Here is a 19,992-nt window from a genome sequence, read left to right on the forward strand (position 1 = left end):
CTAGGTGCCATCAAGTTGCCACCAAGTGCCACAGAAGCACCAAGTTTGGATCCAGTGATGACTCCAAGAGTGAGTGGGCTTCAGGCAGTGGTAGGTTCCGGATCCCGTTCCAACCGGTACGGTTGGAATGCTCCCAGCAGTGTCCACATAGACGTGTGCAGCGTGCGCATGCATCGTACCTGCCAGCAATGCCTCCACAAGCCTCCTTGATGCTCCACTGCTCGGCGGAGCATCGCACAGGCACTGTACACACCATGCACGTGCGCAGAAGCGCAAAAGGCTTTAAAGGACAGGTAGGGAGCTCAGCCTGGCGGGTGGGCCCTCTGAAGCACCGTACCAGAACGGTACCCGTTGCTCCGGGCAGGCTCCGGTACGCCTGTACCGGGGTGTACCGCCTGCAACCCACCACTGGCTTCAGGACTCCTTTTATCCCCCAAGTCCTTTCTTTGGTGATTCCTAAAACTGGCAGGTATTCTTGCCTAATTGGTGATCAGTTTTGAGAAGGGATTCCTCATGTGCTCAGATCCAATTTCCTTTGTCTAGTTCAGGTGACATTGTTTTCCTTTGTTTCTCCTTTACAACTTGGTTCCTTCTTATTTACTTTCCAAAGGGATCTTTTTGACAAGATTCCTGGGCTTGCCCCCGCTGCTTCCCTGCCTGCTTCATTTTGGGGTGTGGCAGCTTCAGCCTATTCTCACATTACAAATAGTTCTTGACTTACAACCATTCATTTAGTGACCACTCGAAATTGCAATGGCAATGAAAAGAAGTTACTTAAGACCAGTTTTCACACTTAAGCATCCCCATGGTCACGTCTCTTGGCAACTGGTTCATATTTATGATGGTTGCAGTATTGATCACCTTTGGTAACTTTCTGATAAGCAAAGTCAATGGGGAAGCCAGATTCACTTAATTATCATGTTACTAACTTAATTGCACTGATTCACACTTAACAATTGTGACAAGAAAGGTTGTAAAATAACTATCCCGCTTAGCAAGAGAAATGTTGAGCTCATTTGTAGTCCTAACGTGACTACGTGTAGCAATAGTTTTGGCTCATCATACAGAGGCCAGGAATAAGAATTTCTCACTGTCACTACCTACTTAAGGATTATTGTCAAGATGTTCAGCATCTTCATATATAAACAAACAAAGGCACGCTTGTTTACCCAGGCATTTCAGAGGGTAACATCTGCTCCAGAACTAGATACTTTAAAGATTGTCTATTTTTATATTTGTTTGTTTTTAGTTTGCACTTTTCGTACTTACTGCTTTTAAGCAATTTTGGTTTTATTGCCATGGTTTCCTTCTAGACTCCCCCTGCTTTTTTTTGCATCTCTCTGGGCTCCTCTGGAAAGAAGACTAGTAGAGAAATTAATTGGAAATAGACTTTGTCTTTGCCAACTAATATATCATTTCATGAGATAAAATGAGATGTAAAAGGATGGGCATCCTTTGAATCCTGCCCACCTAGCAGTTAAAAGTATGAAAGTGTGAGTAGATTAATAGGTACCACTTTGGTGGGAAGGTAAGAATATTCCAAAGGCTATACACAGGGGTGGGCTTCAAAAATTTCAGCAACGGTTCTCTGCCTGGTTGCTGTGTGGGTGTGACCATGGGGGCATGGCCTAGTCAGCCTCATACACCATGGCGGGGGGGGGCGTTTTTGCCTTCCCCATGCTTCAGTGACTTTCCTCAAGCCTCTGGGATGGCGAAAACTGCCTCCCCTGAGCTCCGGAGACCCTCCAGAGGCCAGAAATGGAACTTCCGGAAGGCCCGTTTTTCCCCCTCCCCAACTTCCACACCAGCCCTGCACTTACCTCGCATCCAAAACAGGCCACGTGGAGACTCATGGGAGGGCAGGGGGGCAGGGGGGATTTGGAGGTTCTCGGAACAAGTCCGAACATTAGCTATGGGTTCTCCTGAACCCAGGCAAACCCATAGCAGCCCATCCCTGGTTATACGCCTTTGGTGTATAGCCATGCTGGCCACATGCCCACAGAAATTGTCTTTGGAAAAAGCTGACTCCCTTGACAGACAGAGATGAGGATCGTGCCCTAGGTACAGACATGACTGACAAGGAAACATTTATCTTTTTGTGTCCTGTGTTTGAAACAATGGTACCTGATTATCCCTAGACAGGGACATTTTCAGTTGATAGACCTTTGGAATTATCTTTCATGAGATTCAGCTGGTCTGGATCCATCACCCATCCCCACTGACCTTTAAAAATCTTAATCTGGTTATTTTCCCAAATGTTGGGTCCCCTGTGAGTAAATTCCCATTAGGAGATAATATGAATGTGAGCTAAGTGGTGGTGGTTTGTAAGCTGCCCAGATTTGTGTTGTTTGAATAGGGTGACCAAGTAAGATTTTTCAAGAATTCATTAATTTAAAAAGAAAAGATAACAATTACCAGTACTCTGAAGTTACAGCTGAATTATGTTTTAAAATCAAACCTTGAACGATATATGTCTTTCAAGCCAAACCGATCATTTCAGAATCTAGTAACTAAAATGAAGATTGTCTATGTGGATATAGTTCATAGAATTAAAAAAAAAAATAGAAAGGCAAATAAATATGTTAAGGAATTCTTTTCACAGACTGGAGTCTGCTTCATCAGACCCACAAAATGAAGTGTAAGTCACAAAAAATGTGCTATTATTTATTAGTTTATAGTTATCAGGAAAGTGTTGTTTTGGCTACAGCAAACTAACAAGGTCATTTCTCTCTGAAATTTTAACTTCATCTGTGCTGCAATGCAGAGTAGCTTTAACAAATCACACTACCACAGTCTTCCAACACAATATGAGACTCCTAGTTGAATATATCAAAACGTGTTGGCTACAGGAATAAAACAGACCAAACAGTTTAACCCTTAGCAGCCAAAAACATCAATGCTAAAAGATTCGCTGTGCACTTAGTTAGTAACAGGATCTTGTTTGGTAACATTTCAATTATTTTTGCTGGTCTAAAAAAATAAGCAGGGTTTTCCTCGATTATTTGGGTGGTCCAAAACAGTAGTTTTACTGGAAGGCTGAAACACAGTCCAAAAGAAGACATGGTAAACATTTTTGTATTATCAAAGAAAACTGCATGGGTGTGCTAATCTAGGCTGCCAACAACAATATTTGTTTGATGAAACTACATTGAAAAATTTGGACTGATCAGCCTGAATGACAACTTTTCCCAACACAGATGAGCAGAGTGCAGAAGAAACAATACAGGTAGTCCTCAACTTGCAACTGTTTCTTTAGAGACACAACAAAACTGAATCCAGGAAGATCTTGGATTCATCCCACCTGGAACTTTTTAGAAATCACATTATCTTTTGAAATAAGCTAAGTACGGTTTCGAAGGCACTGAAAAGAAGTGACCGCTTTTCACACTTATGACTGTGGTATAACCCCCATGGCCATGTGATCAAAATTCAAATGCTTGGCAACTGGCATGTATTTATTTTCTTTATCAGAAAGTTCGGCAGTTCGGCAGTTTGAATCCCTAGTGCTGCGTAACAGAGTGAGCTCCCGTTACTTGTCCTAGCTTCTGCCAACCTAGCAGTTCAAAAGCATATAAAAATGCAAGCAGAAAAATAGGAACCACCTTTGGTGGGAAGGTAACAGTGTTTCGTGTGCCTTCGGCATTTAGTCATGCCGGCCACATGACCACGCAGACGTCTTCAGACAGTGCTGGCTCTTCAGCTTTGAAACGGAGATGAGCACTGCCCCCTAGAGTCGGGAACAACTAGCACATATGTGCAAGGGGAAACTTTACCTTTACCTAAAAAGTGAAGTCAATGAGGAAGCCAGATTCACTGAACAATCATGTTACTAACAACAGCTGCAGTATTCACTTAAAATGTGCCAAGAAATGTCAGAAAAGGAGGCAAAACTCACTTAATTACTGTCTTGCTTAGCAACAGAATTTTTGGACTCTATTGTCATAGATCGAGGACTACTTGCAGTAGGTTTTAATGCTACTTCTCTTTTCAGTTCCCCTCAGCAGATGGCAGCAATGCATTTAGCTGATCTAGAAAGGGAGGCAAGATCAGACCTACTTAATACTACCTTACTTTGGAAGATAAGTACCAGAGGCTAAACTGGGAAGCTGAAATTTAAAAGAAAAAGAAATCTCAGAGAAAGGAAATGGCAAACAACATTGGTGTCATCCAAATAAAATTGTATAGATGGATCTTCGGGAGTCAAACTTGATGCAAAACAAACTTTGCCCTTATTGTATTCAGATTTCCAGAAGAATGCAAGTAAATAGCTTGGATTTATGGTAGCAAATCTTTCCCTTATAATTATAATATCAAGCCAGGTTTGCATCTTCTAAAGCAATACTATATTTTGTAGTAACAATGGCAGATGTATGTATTTTTACCATTGACAGGAGCCATATGCTAAATAAATAAACCATTAACAGGAAGCCTAAATCAATCTAGTGTCTTGATAGAGATATAATACCTACATAACGTGCATGGAAAATCATGATTGGTCTATATCTAGAACCTGATTATTTAAAGGACTATCTATGTCCAATAGTTGCTGTCTCCCCAGTAAGTTTGGGCACAGTGGGTGCAAACCAGGTCTATGCAAAGGAGTCTCATCTTCTGGATCCCAGGATATCTGCTTTCTCTGCTGTTGCCTTCTGAAATGGCCATTCTCAAGCCATCTGTTTTGGGTTCCACCTTGCTAATATTCTGAAAGGCTTTGAAAACCTGGCTGTTCTCCCAGGCCTGGCAGTAGGTTGCTTTTTTTTTTTTAAGTCCCTGTGGGTTTTCTCTGGCGTGTTGTGTTTGTTTCTTCCAGACATGATCTTTTATTTTTATCTTATTATTTATTCTTGACTCCTTTAAAGGGTAAGCTGCCTGGAGTCACTTGGAATCGAGCAGCCTCCCGTTTCTTTTTTCGTTTACTTAACCGTCTTAACATACACAATTAACAAAACAATCTTTAATTTAAAAAAAAATTAAAAAGAGAAAAGAGACAACTCCAAGCAAATTAAATAAAGCTTTGGTTTCTAGTTCAGCAAGCGGCCTTCACGTTTAATAAGATAAATAAAGAGGAATGCATTAAAAAGATCTTCAGAGTTGATTCCCGGTTGATTTGTTAGTAGAGTCTGCAAAGGTTAAATATGTCAATAAAAACTCAATCCTCCAAGGCCAAAAGTATCTAAAAAAAGGTTAAATCCTGGCAATTGGACCAAAGTTTGTTAACCTGAGACGTTTCCATACTCATCCAGGTAATGGCACCAGTCAAAATAAGACACAAAGGTTAAGTATTTAGAAAAAGAGGATGTACTTGTTTAAGCCAAACACATGTACATATAAATACAAAGGAGAAATTAAATCAAACACCTAGCAAAGATACTTGTATTTATCTATCAATTTAAAAAAAAGATTGGATGGGTATCCCCCACCTGTGAAAAGCTTCCATTTCAGGTATCACAAGGTTCTACATTCCAGATGGAAGGAACCAGAATAAAATTACCTTCGTACTGTTGGAAGAAATGTCCTTCTGGGTTTGGCTCCAAGTGGGGAAAAAGACACTGGAGACATGGAGACTGCCTGGAAAGATGGTTTATTTGTGGACAGGGCCACATGGCTTGAGTCCTGAACAGAAAAGGTGATCATATGCTTCAATGTTGGTGGAGAAAAGAGAAGGGAGGCTGAGATGCTGAGTCCCTGGTTTTATGCCCTCTCTGGCCTTTGATCTTGAGCTTGTATTCTGATTGGTTGACAGACTCCCATGGGGCCATGCAGGGACAACTCTCTAGGCTGCGTTTTGAATCCAGGTTTGGTTGATTTCTCAGATGCCATGTGGCGAGTTGGGTAAAGGGCCAATAATATCATGCCTTAATCCCATCCCCCTGGAGCTGAAGTGGAGAACTCTTTATTATGTAAAGTGGACTAGCTTGGCCTTCTTAATGGCTCATTGACAAAGTGGGGATGGGCAGGAAGCTACAGGGAGCTATTCTGTCTTTTAAAACATGTTTCCTCCGTTTCATATCCAGATAAATATTCTGCCTTTTCAATATTTCCTAGGATATTTCATTTTTCTGGGAGAGGGCTGGGTGATAACTTCCTACAGTACTTAAGGAGGTTCTTATGGGAGAAGGCATCTTTTCAGCTACTCTGAAGTGAGGTCTATGAAGGGATTTTTTTCCCCACAGCAGTGTTGAAAGGCTGATGTAAAAAAAAAAATCCATCCCAGCTGAGACTGTGCCTTTGTGGACAAGGGGCTATCAAAACTACAGTATATACCCTACTATACTGCACCTACTATAAGGACTCACGGACCTACTCATAATGCCTCACCTGATAAAATACCCAGGAAACACTGATCTCTTTAATGTACAATTGCTTTTATCAGATCAGTGCAATGCAGTCTCACCTATGTAGCTGGAGTTTGTTGTACTATCTGCAACATTAGACAGACTTTGACTACCCATTGACAATGAACTAATTGTAATATATTATATTGCCTTTTGATCCATCACACAGTCGGGCAGATGTTCAGATTGCATGTGGCATTTTTGTCCACTTATCGAGGCCTTCCGAAGGACCTGAGATAGGCAGAGGTGGTTGTTTATGGTGTTAAGAAGTATCATTGCAGGATGTAAGTTGTTCTGAGTAAAGCTGCCTATTGCATTAGAAGTTGTTGTTATTGCTGTTGTTGAAATTTAATGCTTATTTGTAATGCCTGTCTGTGACTATAATAAAAAAAATGGTATAGGGATATTTTTGTCACCACCCTCTTAAACCAGCTCCTTCTGTGAAAGCCAGTGCTAATAAGCCTATCCTATCCCAGTCAAGATCCTGATAGCAATATATTGTACAGTGCAACCTCCAGTCATGACTGTAATCTGTTCCAGGATTTGGGTCGGCACCCAATTTGGTCATGACTAGAAACAAGACATGCGAGCACACCCAAAAAAAAAAAAAAGTGTGGAAGGGGAAATCGCTGTGGCAGGGAAAATTGCTGCAGCTGTGTTTGATCGCCACCCGAGGATGTGTTCGTGGACAGAATGAAACATTTAGTAGATTTTTTGGTCGGCACCCAATTTGGTCGTGGTCAGACGTGTTTGTGACCCGAGGTTCCACTGTAGATGCCCCCTGGAGCATTTGAACCATCTTCAGAAACTGTGCCTATGAAGTTACATGTGTATGGGTTTTTTTTAATTTAAATCCCAAAGAAGTCAGCGTCCTATGAGGGATAGAGACAGGATCTTCTTAGTCAGTGAAGTATTCAGTTTGAGACAGTACAATATCGGAATTTACTGAGATGACACCCTACATCTGAGCCCATGTGAGTTTGCTCTCCACATGGACATTAGGATCTCCTTTCTAGTGTGTATGCCCCGGATTTCAGGCAAAAAGGCTAACTTGGAAGCAGAGTTGCATGGCAGAGAACACTGCATCTTGTTGGGTGTTTAGAGCTTGGTTGTTTTCTTGCAGACATTTCATTACCCAACTGGGTAACATCATCAGTTCTAGGTTGCGTAAAGGATATTAAACTGTTTTCCAATACCTTTCCACTATTCCTCGTCTTTCTCCTCCAGGCATGAGTTGCTTCGGTCTGTCTAACAGTGGAAGGGAGCCACGATTGTGAAGACACTGAGAGTATACAGCTTCTAAGATCCCTCCTGACTCCAAGTAGGGCATGAAATCAATATGATTTATTTTAGACATGGTTTGATTTTCAAAAGTGCAGATCTGGGCAAGGCAAATTCAGCTGCCATTAGTTATAGTACAGAGAATACGATAAGTTGCTGATCAAAAGCTATTTGGGTGCAAAGGCAGGCCCAGAAGCATTGCCATACTGTGCGCTTGTCATCTTTAAGGGAAGTAAAAAATGACTTGGAATCTTATCTGGAAGCTGGTAATTGAATGTGTTCCAAGTGCTTGTCAAGTATGAGTCAGTCTATCCTTAGAATGCAATCATCCTCTGCCATATTAGTATTTGATTAAGGGGTGGGAGGCTTAGCAAGCACCTTTGGCTTACCTAAGGCCATCCAGTGACTGGGGAAAAAATGAAGGGAGGGCTTTTCACACTGTATTTGAATATATCTTGTCATTACAGTGTCAAGAAGTATGCCAATTTGAATTCCTGTACTCGTATAACCACAAGGGGAACAAGGAACAATTGTCAAAAGAAGAAAAAAGGGGAAGAGGGATGGGGGAAAGGGGAAGGGAAAAGTTAGCTCTTTAAAAGCTTGCATTTTAAAAATTGAGCGGTAATTGAAGATTATAACAGGAGGGGAGGGGAGAGGAGGGAAAAGTTAGCTAATTTAGAAACTGAGTTATGGGACAAAACATATAGTCATTATTCTTCCCCTTTGGGGAAAAAAGAAAAGAAAGTTACATCTTAGATTTTAGTGCTTTTGGGCAATGAATGAACTCTGCTATGACTGACTTGTTTATTATCTGGAGAAGAAAGTTATTTGAAGACCTTTTCACTTAACAACAAAAACTACTCTGGTAGAGATGACATTAAAAAGTAAAGTTGTTTTGTGCTGAGCTCAGTTCTTAGTGATAGTATGGAAACATTTGATATTTATCAAGAGTTGGTGACAACAATAACTATTTGGGAAATGGTTTTTCAATGCTATCTTTTTGGAGTTTTTAAAAACTTTCCAGTCTAGGCTACAATCACCTAGACAGCTTAATTTTTTGCAGATCCATTGAAGTTTCATAAGTACTGCTATCCAGCTAACTGGGAGTTATTCCAGCCCTTGCCTATATTCAGAAATCTGGTTTGGGAATAGCCATGAATAGGTGATAGTGTATCTCCCCTAGAAGAAGGAAAAATAGGAGTAAAGTTAGGAATTCTTAAGATTCCTAATTCTTTTTTTTTTAAAAGAATTGGTGATTTGTAATCTGAGTTGCTATTTTTATTCTAATATATATGCATAGAGGACATCGTTTTAGAATGTATCTTGCCAGAAACAGAATGATGGCTGAGAGATTGTGATGATATCTGCAAATTTATCAAGTTTTCCCTTTCATTTCCCCCTAAAATTAATTGTTAAAATTATGAACATCCTGGGCTGAGGACAGAGCTCTGGAGGATTTCACTTGGGACATCTTTCTCAGCTGATACAGAACCACTTGCAAGGATCCTTGGAATGTGACTCTTGCAAATCCCAAATTATGGCATCTATTAGATATTCATTCATCTTCATCTCCACTCCACTCATCTTATGCACAGAGATGAGAAGAAACACAAACCAAGGATGTTAGGAATATAATCTAACGGTTGGGTTGGCATTATATAAATCATATAGCAATGCTATACCTGTTTCTTTAAATCATACTGTAAAATGTGATTGGTTGCTGTTTTTCCTCAATCGGCCATAAGAGGGAGCCAGAATGACTGTTATCTCTCTGTTTGTTAGAAGCTGGGCTGATCTAGAAGTGCCGTGAGCTATTGTAAGTTTTGCAACTGTTAGCAAACTTTGTGTACTGAACTGATTATGTGATACTTTGACTATGTTATTTGGATTATCCCTTAACTGAAAGACATTGATGACTGACTGTCTTAATTGTGTATGACTCGGACTGTTTGATGGACTCTGATACCTCTATTTCCACGAAAGTAAAAGCCTATTTAAACTGCAGTGTCTCTATATGCTGGTTTGTGTGTTCTCCAACACAACTCTCACAATGCTTCGCTGAATGTACTCGCTCTCCCAATGAGGAGCTTACCTAACAAAAGAGATTATTCTAGGTTGTCTCTATCTTTGATAAGCTTCCATTGGTTGCTTCTTATCCTGCCCTTGTATTTTGGAGAATAGTTTGACTCCTTCTGTGACATCCCCTCAAGTACTAGAAGATTGCTATCAATATTATCCTTGTTATACTATATATACCTAATTCCCGCAACTGTTCATCATACAGTTTAGCCTCCAGTCCCCTAATCATCTTTGTTGCTCTTCTCTGCACTCTTTGTAGAGTATCAATGTTAGATCCGTGCGAATGCAGCAGGCGAGAGTTGCTAGTGATTTCAGCACTTTTTATTTCCAGCAAAATGTGACTGTGCTCTGCCGGCTGGGCTGCTGGAGGAGACCAGCCAGCCAATGACAACAGTTTAAATTTCCCATGGTTGGGACAGCCAATCCACGGTGAGCATGACAACTTATGTAGATTCTAGCTAATCCGCGGTGAGCATGAAAACTGATGCAGATTTCTGATGTACATCCATACGTAACAATCAACATCTTTTTTGCATCATGGTGACCAATTGGGTGGGCTGCTCCATGTTCAGGCCCGGGGTCGGGCGATTCTCTAGTGAAGATTCTGTGTGGTTCGATGAACCCCACAAATCCCACTCCTGGCTGGCTCTGTCCCCCTGCCCTCTCCTCCCAGGAGTCTCCACGCAGCCCATTTTGGATACCAGGTAAGTACAGGACCCACATGAAGGCTTAGGGAGGGTGAAAAACAGGCCTCCCAGAGGTTCCGGAAGGCCAGAAATGGGCCCGTTTCTGGCCTCCAGAGAGCTTCCCGAGCCCGGGGAAGGCGAAAACGCCCCCTCTGCTGTGGTGCAGGAGGCTGACTAGGCCACACCCACCATGGTCATGCCTACCCAGCAACCCGACAGAGAACCCATTGCTAAAATTTTTGAAGCTCACCCCAGGATGCAATATTCTAAGTATTGTCTTACCAGTTCAGTATAAAGCAGTACTAACACTTCACATGACCTTGATACCATCCCTCTGTTGATGTAGCCAAGTAGCATTCCTATTCAGCAGCAACTCTGAAGTTTCTAGAGGAATCAAATTGTCCATCCACATCTGTCTGGGATAGTTAGATTAGCTATAACCTTGATATCTGCTATTAACTATTTTGTAGGCCTCAGAAGAGAAGTAACTGAGAGTAGGTTTACCTCTTTTAGAGCCTTGAAATACTTGAGATTTAAAGATGAAAGCCCATCAATGTCTTCAGTGTCCTTAGGAGGTGATGATCAGTAATGGTAGGACCACATCTCTGCTTGCATCTAACAACAGCACATATATGCCCTGGAAGCATCTATTTTCTTCTGCTTTCCCACAATGTTGCCTTCATCTCATCTGTAGCCTATAAAGCCATCCATGCTATGTAACTGCTGCTACAGTAGTACTTTCTCTCTCATTCTGATGCAGTCTAACTATAGCCAACAATGCCTAAAATGGGTTAACTTTCTAGGGCAATCAGGTGATTGGGAGCGATTGCGGACAGAGGCAAAAGAGGCAGAATAGGAATCAGCCATGGGGACAGTGCATTGATTTTGTTTCTGCAGACTCAAAGTGGGTGGTTAGTACTTTAACTCAACAGCAAAGAAACATCCCACTTACTGTTTGCTGAGGACATCTCATAAGCAGCTTCCTGCTGAGGCAGACTGAAGCATCCAGTAACATGTTCCAGTATGAAAATAGTGTTTTCCCTGAGAAAATGAAAAAGCCACAACCTGACAACACATGAGGGACGAAATAAAAAAGGCTTAGGTTTGAGGCAGTTGTGGGGGGAAATCTATGTGACTAACTATTGTCTCCCAGATCTGCTGTGGAGCTGTCCCTTTTGTCTGGTTCCTGAGCTCAGTATGTATTCTGCAGTGTTGCTGTGGCTCTGAGGAAGCCAGATGCCTGGCTTCTGTTCCACAGCTGCTTCCCTTTTCTATTTTCTCCCTTTTTACAAGATTGGGTAATGGACTGAGCTTAAAGATAAAGGTTTTCCTTTTCCAGTCGTATCTGACTCCAGGGGCAGTGTTCATCTTCATTTATTAGCTGAGGGAGCCAGCATTGTCTGAAGATATTTCCGTCGTCATGTGGCCAGCATGACTATCACTGAGGCACAGGGAATGATGTTACCTTCCTACTGAAGTGGTACCTATTTATCTACTCCAGAGGTGGCATTCAGCAGGTTCCGACCAGTTCTGGAGAACCAGTAGCGGAAATTTTTGAGTAGTTCAGAGAACCAGTAAATACCACCTCTGACTGGCCCCGCCCCATCTATTCTCTGCCTCCCAAGTCCCAGCTGATCAGGAGGGAATGGGGATTTTACAATATCCTTCCCCTGGAGTGGGGAGGGAATGGAGATTTTACAGTATCCTTCCCCTGCCATGCCAACCAAGCCACGCCCACCAAGCCACACCCACAGAACCAGCAGTAAAAAAAAATGAATCCCACCACTGATCTATTCCCATTTGCATGATTTCAAACTGCTAGATGGGCAGAAGGTGTGGCAAATAACAGGAGTTCACCAGTCACGTGGCACTTGGGTCTTGAACTGTCAGCTGACAAGCTCAGCATCTTTAACCCCTGAGCCATCGCGTCCCCTTCAGACTGAATGTAGATGTGAAACCTTGAAACTGACTTGCTTGTGCCTGACGTTTTCTCAGCAACAAAAAAGCAGGGCTTCACAGATGGGGAACATCAGGAAAGGAAGACATGGCTCCCAATTTCTCTTCTTTGAAAAAGTTCATTCCATCCTAGAATGCCCCCTCCCCCCGGTGCAGATAAGACTTCAAAATACTGCTTCCTTTGCCTCCTTTTTTATGTCTGTTCCAATGTAATACCAGAACCAGTAGAAGTGATTTCTTATGTTGCAACTCTAATCTAGTGGCTGTCCAAATCCAGATGGCCACTAGATGGCAGCTAAGAGAATCAAACTCTTTTTTCCTCAACCTTGGCAATTTGAAGATGAGAGAGATTTTCTGTTTGCTGCCCTCTTGTGGTTGTTAGGGTTGTAGAATGAAAGTCTTTTGGAGAAAAAAAATAGGGGACAAAAATCAATTGACTGAGCACCCAGGCCTTATAAACATCATCCCATCGCCCATTCTATATAGCAATTGGTGGCTGCTTTTTTCCCCGTGATTGATGACATTTGGATTTCAGGTGATGTAACATGGAAAGGTGCAGCTCCATGCTTGAACAGGGGCGTTGTTCTAGAATCGGGTGGGTTGCTCCCTGCATTACTGCGGTTTCGGGGCTCGTAAAAAATTTATGCACGCGCATGCGCATTTGCTCATAAATAGGTCTGCGCATGCACAAAACATTAAAAAATGAAAACAAATTAAATTTGTGCAATGAAAATTGTTTTGCACATGCGCAGAGCCGAAATTCAAGATGGTGCCACCGTAGTAGGACCGGTTCAGGGGCGTGGCAGGCTTGGGTCACTGCCGGTTCCAGTGGCCCAGGCCGCCAAACCACTACCGGTTCAGCCAAACCCGCCTGAACTGGTAGGAACCCAGCACTGACTAGAACACCTCCAAGGTCCCTTCCAACTCTTTTATTCTGTATTCTATTCTTTAGTTAGCTTTAGCACATCCATCTTCCTGTTGCACAGTAAGGGCATATGTAGTATTGGTGTAGTAGTATGAGCTATACCAGAGATCTTATAAGCCATTTATTACTTTGTGGCCGCACTCCAAGATTCTTTCAATCGGCTGCATGTCTTAATAAGATTGAATTATATTTAATACATACACACACTCCACATATATATTAAAACTATTTAAAATGTAAGACCTTTGCAAATCTAAGCAAAGTATCTTCTACTTCATGCACCTCATCTTTTTTTTCTGGAATCTTAATGTGTTATATGTTACTTAATTGGCAATTTTCCATATTTATGTTCATCAGATATTCATTAACCTCTTGTATTTATTTATATGCATTTCTCACAGAAATTATAAAGAATTGCCAACTCAGCACATTTAAATACTTTCTTTAATATAACATCCAGGTAGTGCTTTTAAATACTATTTTAATTCTATTTTGGGTCCTAGGATTCATCGCATGTTCTACCCACACCTTTTCATCTTTAAGGGAGGCAAATTTGGTTTTATATGCATTTTAAAAAATACAAACCTGAGACCAATCAACTTGAAATCTCCGCTCAGCCATAAAGAAATACACATGGATTAGGCCACAGTGTTGCTTAGCTGGCATCCTCATACATTAAAAAAAAAAAAATCTGAAGATGTGACAACATCGACAGAAAAAGAAGCAATAACTGTGTAGCCAAATATCAGAGCCACAGGCATGTTGATTGCGGCAACATTTTCTGTAATAAGCATTTATTTAACAAACCAGAAGTGCTTGACACATGAGTTTCCAGGATGTGTAATTATTACGGTAGGGTAAAGCTTTGATGGAGTGATCAAATTCTAAGGTGATTCCCTGAGCACCCCCCTCCTCCCCAGTAAAGCAGATCTATAAGGAAACACAACCTTCCATTGATTGAACCTGAATAGCTGTGGCATTTTGGCCACTTCTCTGACCCTTTACTGCTTTTCTACATAAGCCTTTTTTTAAAAAGTTGATCAACGTTGGCAAGTCAACCCTACTTCAGTGCTTCGCTGCAAACTGCCGAGGGTTTAGTTTTCAATAGTGTTCAGATGCAGAGAAAGATAACTGGAATCACACAGCATAAGATGGCATTTGAAAGTGAATTTCAGGTAGTCCTCCTCCACTTACAACTGCAATTGAGCCCCAAATTTCTGTTGTTAGTGAGTTTTGACCCATTTTATGATCTCTCTTGCCACAGTTGTTAAGTGAATCATTGAAGCTGATAAATTAGTAACCCGGTTGTTAAGTGAATCTGGCTTCCCCATTGACTTTGCTTGTCAGAAGGTCACCAAAGGTGATCACATGATCTTGGGACTTGCAATGGTCATAAGTAGGAACCAGTTGTCAAACATCTGAATTTTGATCACATGAGCATGGGATGCTACAAAGGTCATGAGAAAAATGGCCATAAGTCACTTTTTTCCAGTGCCATTGTAACTTTGAACAGCATTTAAAAGAAGTGTTGTAAATTGAGGATTATCTTTAGGTACAAATGATAATGCAGTTAGAAAAAATATATAATTTTTATTAAGATTCGAAAGAAAACTAGAACAATTTAAAGACTACATGATAAAATGGACTATGAATTTTGATTATAAAATACAGGTGGATAAATGGAAGTGAATGTGTGGGTAAATGGGATGAAAGTTATATATATATGTGTGTGTGTGTGTGTGTGTGTGTGTGTGTGTATATATATATATATATATATATATATATATATATATATATATATATATATAAAAAATGTTTTTTTTTATTTGTGCTGATAAATAAATAAAGGGAGACTAGTATAGATCTATTTCAAGCTATTTAGCTCTCATCAGCTAGCCATACCCTTACTGGGATTTGAACCTGGGCTATAGCAGTTAGCTTCCTCCCATAATTGGGGCTTACCAGGGGTTGTAAAAATCTTATATATACATACATACATACATACATACATACATACATACATATATATATATATATATATATATATATATTTAAAGTCACAACCCCTGGTATGCTCAAATATGGGAGGAAGGTCACACTTCCACTCTCTGTCTTCAGCTCGTCACAAGAGACCATCCAGACAGAAACCCAATATTTTTTACTGTTGCCTTTTTGTTACATTTGTTATATTTATGCTGATAAATAAATAAAGGGAGACTAGTATAGATCTATTTCAAGCTATTTAGCTCTCATCAGCTAGCCATACCCTTACTGGGATTTGAACCTGTGCTCTATTGCCTCTTAGGCAGATGTGTTAACCATGAGCTACAGAGCTCGACTCCTTATCAGCCAGCCATATAAATAAAGGGAGACTAGACTTTATTTATCAGCATAAATATAACAAATGTAACAAAAAGGCAACAGTAAAAAATATTGGGTTTCTGTCTGGATGGTCTCTTGTGACGAGCCGAAGACAGAGAGTGGAAGTGTGACCTTCCTCCCATATTTGGGCATACCAGGGGTTGTGACTTTAAATATATACCTCTCACCCTGGCTGGCTGATAAGGAGTTGAGCTCTGTAGCTCATGGTTAACACATCTGCCTAAGAGGCAATAGAGCACAGGTTCGATTCCCACAAGGGTGTGGCTAGCTGATGAGAGCTAAATAGCTTGAAATAGATCTATACTAGTCTCCCTTTATTTATTTATCAGCATAAATATAACATATATATATATATATTCATAGATATTCACGGATATAGGTATGCTGGTCTTATAGTTTTGTTTGATGTTTCTTCTTCTTCTTTTTATCCCAGAAAAGTAGAAGCAGCCTTTAAAAAGGGAGAAAGAATGAAATGTGAGCTTACAACTGAAGTAATAGATATGGCCTTCTAAAGGCAAGGCTATAAATAAGATCCAAAATGTATGTTTGGACCTTATTTGATGATAACATGATATGATTGTCTCCATCTCTTGCACAGAGCACCAGATTTGGTAGGAGGTTCTTGGGAAGGAAATGCTTTCTCTTCAAGTCTTCACACATCAAGGTTGAAGAAGTCAGAATACATCATGTGACAGGTTCCACAACAACATGACATCAAAGCTCCGTTTGGATAAGTACGGTATGCATGACAACACCCTGATCCTTATTGTGCTAAAGTTCTCCAGCAAATATGTGTGCAAAGTTCAAAACTGGCATGTCATTGTGGAAATAATCTATAGGAAACAGGAGTGAACCTTTAGACTCTGGTTTTGAAGGAACGTTGGATTCATTGCTATAGAACAGCAACAACTTTTTGTAGGTCAATAAAGTTGTACAACCACACACTATACAAATAAGGCAAAAGGAAATGAACAATGATAGTGGCTTTGGGACAAAAGCATGCAAAAAGGACTCAAAATAGTCGGCTGTGGAAGAAATTTAACTCAAACCCTGAACCTCAGACATACTGAATTAGATAGAACTTGTACTACCCTGTTTCCCTGAAAATGAGACCTCCCTGGATAATAAGCCCAATCAGGCTTTTGAACGCATGTGCTAAAATAAGCCCTCCCAAAAAAATAAGCCCTCCCCGAAAATATTACAACACAGCAGCAGCCATGAGGTGACCGCGCTCGCTGCCTCCTGCACCTCACCTCAAAAATAATAAGACCTCCCCCAAAATAAGGCCAAGCACTTATTTCAGGGGTCAAAAGAAAATAAGACCCTGTCTTATTTTCGGGGAAACACGGTAGTGAATACAAAGCAGTTTTGTGTCTAGATCAGGGGTGAAAAATTGAATTATGGGAATTGCTGATATCTTGCTAGTTTCCCCCTCAAGATGGTGGGGCCAAACATGTTAGGGTTTTTTTTTGTTTTTGGGGGGAAGGGAAGTGGGCAGTTTCACATGCAAAATGATTGTTGTTAAAAACATCCATTTTACTCCTTAACATTAATGACTTCCTGCACTAAAATATATGGTATTAATCCACCTTTGGAGTATGATCCTCAATATACTAGTAGCAGTGACATGCGGTGAAGACGAGGAGGAGTGAGGCAGCAGCGGTGGCTCCTCAGGGACGGTGACAGAAGGGGCTCCGGACGCCTGCGCCATCTCCTGCCCGTCTTCTAGGACTTGCCCAGCCCGGCGCGCGGCACTTTAAAGTGCATGCTGCTGCCCTGGCCATACAGCAGGACCTGCTTTATGGCCGGAAGGCACACCGGCACTTTAAAGTGCATGCCGGCATCCCAGCCATACAGCGGGCTGTATGGCCGGGCCAGCAGCATGCACTTTAAAGTGCCAGCACACCTTCTGGCCATAAAGCAGGACATGTTTCGCTCTATGGCAGAGCAAGGTGGCATGCACTTTAAAGTGCCGATGTGCCTTCCGGCCATCTGCTGAATGGCCAAAAGGCACGCCAGCACTTTAAAGTTGCATGCCGCCACCCCGGGCCCAGCCATACAGCCCACCGGCACTTTAAAGTGCATGCCGCCTCGCCCCGGCATAGAGCAAAACATGTCCTGCTTTATGGCCAGGAGGCATGCTGGCACTTTAAAGTGCATGCCGCTGCCCTGGGCCCGGCCATACAGCCCACTGGCACTTTAAAGTGCATGCCAGCACATGGCTTTAAAAAATAAAAAATAAAAAAGTGCCAGCCTGCGCGCCAGCAGCAGCAGGTAAAATACACACACACACACACACACACACACACAAAAATTACTTATAATAAAACAAATTACAATTACTTACAAATAATTTTGAATTCCTCCCCCCTGCCCCCTCCCTCGGACCCACATACCTTTTCCAGCTGTGTCAGAGGATTTCAACTCTCCTCTTGTCCGCCATGATGAAAACGTAAAAAGAAAAAGGCAACTTAGGCAAGATTTGCTGCTGCCAGAGCAGGAGGCAGAGAACCACGTGCCTCCCTTGCATAAGGAATTTTTCGCCTTTTAACCCTTGCTTAACTCTGAGCAAGGGTTAAAAGGCGAAAAATTCCTTATGCAAAGGAGGCACGTAGTTCTCTCGCCTACCCCTGCAGTTAGCACTAAGCAGAGTCATCCACTGTGACTCTGGCAGCAACTACCTTAGCCTTTTTCCTTTTAATTTTTCTTTTCTTTTCACATGACACTGGTGAGGCCCTGCCTCCCCTGACTGCACGTCCCTGACTAGTAGTTTATAGGAAATCTGAATGGGTGTTCTATGTTTTCAAAACTTAAGTGGCCCTTACTTCTTTGTGCATGTTTCTCATGTAACAATCTGAGACCTATCTCCCTACACATCACTTACTATTTTATTCTGTGCATTGTACTTCATTATAAATAAGCATATATTAAATAAAACTGTTACTGCTACAGAAAGCCTGATGCAGTTCTTCAGCTGCTGACATTTATACACCCAGGATCTAAGGAAATCTCTTATCATGTGATCACAGACAAACTTAGGAAATAGGGGGGGGGGGTAATCAGGTAATGTCAGTCTTTCCAAATGTATAAAAGCAAATAAAAACTAATCTAGAGGAGGGGTGTAAAACTCACATCATGATGGCAGGGTCACGTGACGTATTGGGACTTTCCCCCCCTTCGCTAAACCAGGCATGGCCATGGCCAGCGCATGAGACATCTGGCCTGTGGGCCAGGAGTTTGGCAGCCCTGATCTAGAGTAAAGCCTCAGAGTACAAATTGTCCTCAAGGACATCAGTGGTGGGATTCACTTACCTTCCCTACCGGTTTGCAAATGTGAATGTGAGCCTTCTGTGCATGCACTGTCCTCACAAATTATGTCAGGGCAGGTGGGTGGAGCCTCCCACAACCACCACTACTGGTTTGCCAGAACCAGAGAGAATCGGCTGAATACCACCTCTGAAAGACGTCCAAAAAGTCTCAGGTGACATACTGTTGGGTTCACAGATTGGGCAAAGTCATGATGGTTTGGCTTTTGTTTACTATGATCAACCAAACTGTGGTACATATTATGGATTATGGCATTAGGAAAGAATTCATTCCATTAAGAGGTATTAGGAAACCCTAACTGGTGCAGCAAATTTGGACACAGAATTCTTCAGCAGTTTGAGATGATATTGATCGTGCCCTACCAGATAAGGTAGCTGTAACAATAATTTTATTACATAGTACAAAATGTACAGTAAAAATTAACATAAACCTTATAAATGGCTATAGGGAATTGACTTAATATACATGAAACTCTTTGGTCAACTTCAAGGGCTAATTAAAAACAAAAATGAATCAGAACAGCATTTCCAAAACTGATGTAATGCAGATACTTTTGGGAGGTCATTAGCCATGCTGGCTGGCAATACTGGTAACTGTAATCCAAACACACCTGAAGGGCAACAGATTAGGGCAGCCTTAACTTCAAGAGATGCTCTTTTCATTAGTAGCTTTGTCAGAGTTGTTTATGCTGATTCATACACACCAGCCTTTCCCTGTTAAAGAAGACCTGAGGTTATATTTTAACCATGTTTGCAGGTGCCAGGCTAGATGCTCCTTCAACATGGAGAGTTGGAATGGAGAAGACAAAGCCTGAAGGCTCATCCTTGCCTTCCCACCACACTTAACAAGGTGTAACACTTGAAAAACATCTGCACCATTCTTTTAACGTATTACATGAGGATCAAACTGTATAATGGCAGAGCAGATAGGAATTCACCAGAGTCGGATGTGGCCACAAGTCACAAGAACAATGGAGAAAACAAGAGGAAGGAAGGATCAACAGCTCCTGCCTTACTATACG

The sequence above is a fragment of the Thamnophis elegans genome, chromosome 3, assembly GCF_009769535.1.
Source record: "Thamnophis elegans isolate rThaEle1 chromosome 3, rThaEle1.pri, whole genome shotgun sequence".
NCBI lineage: Eukaryota > Metazoa > Chordata > Lepidosauria > Squamata > Colubridae > Thamnophis > Thamnophis elegans.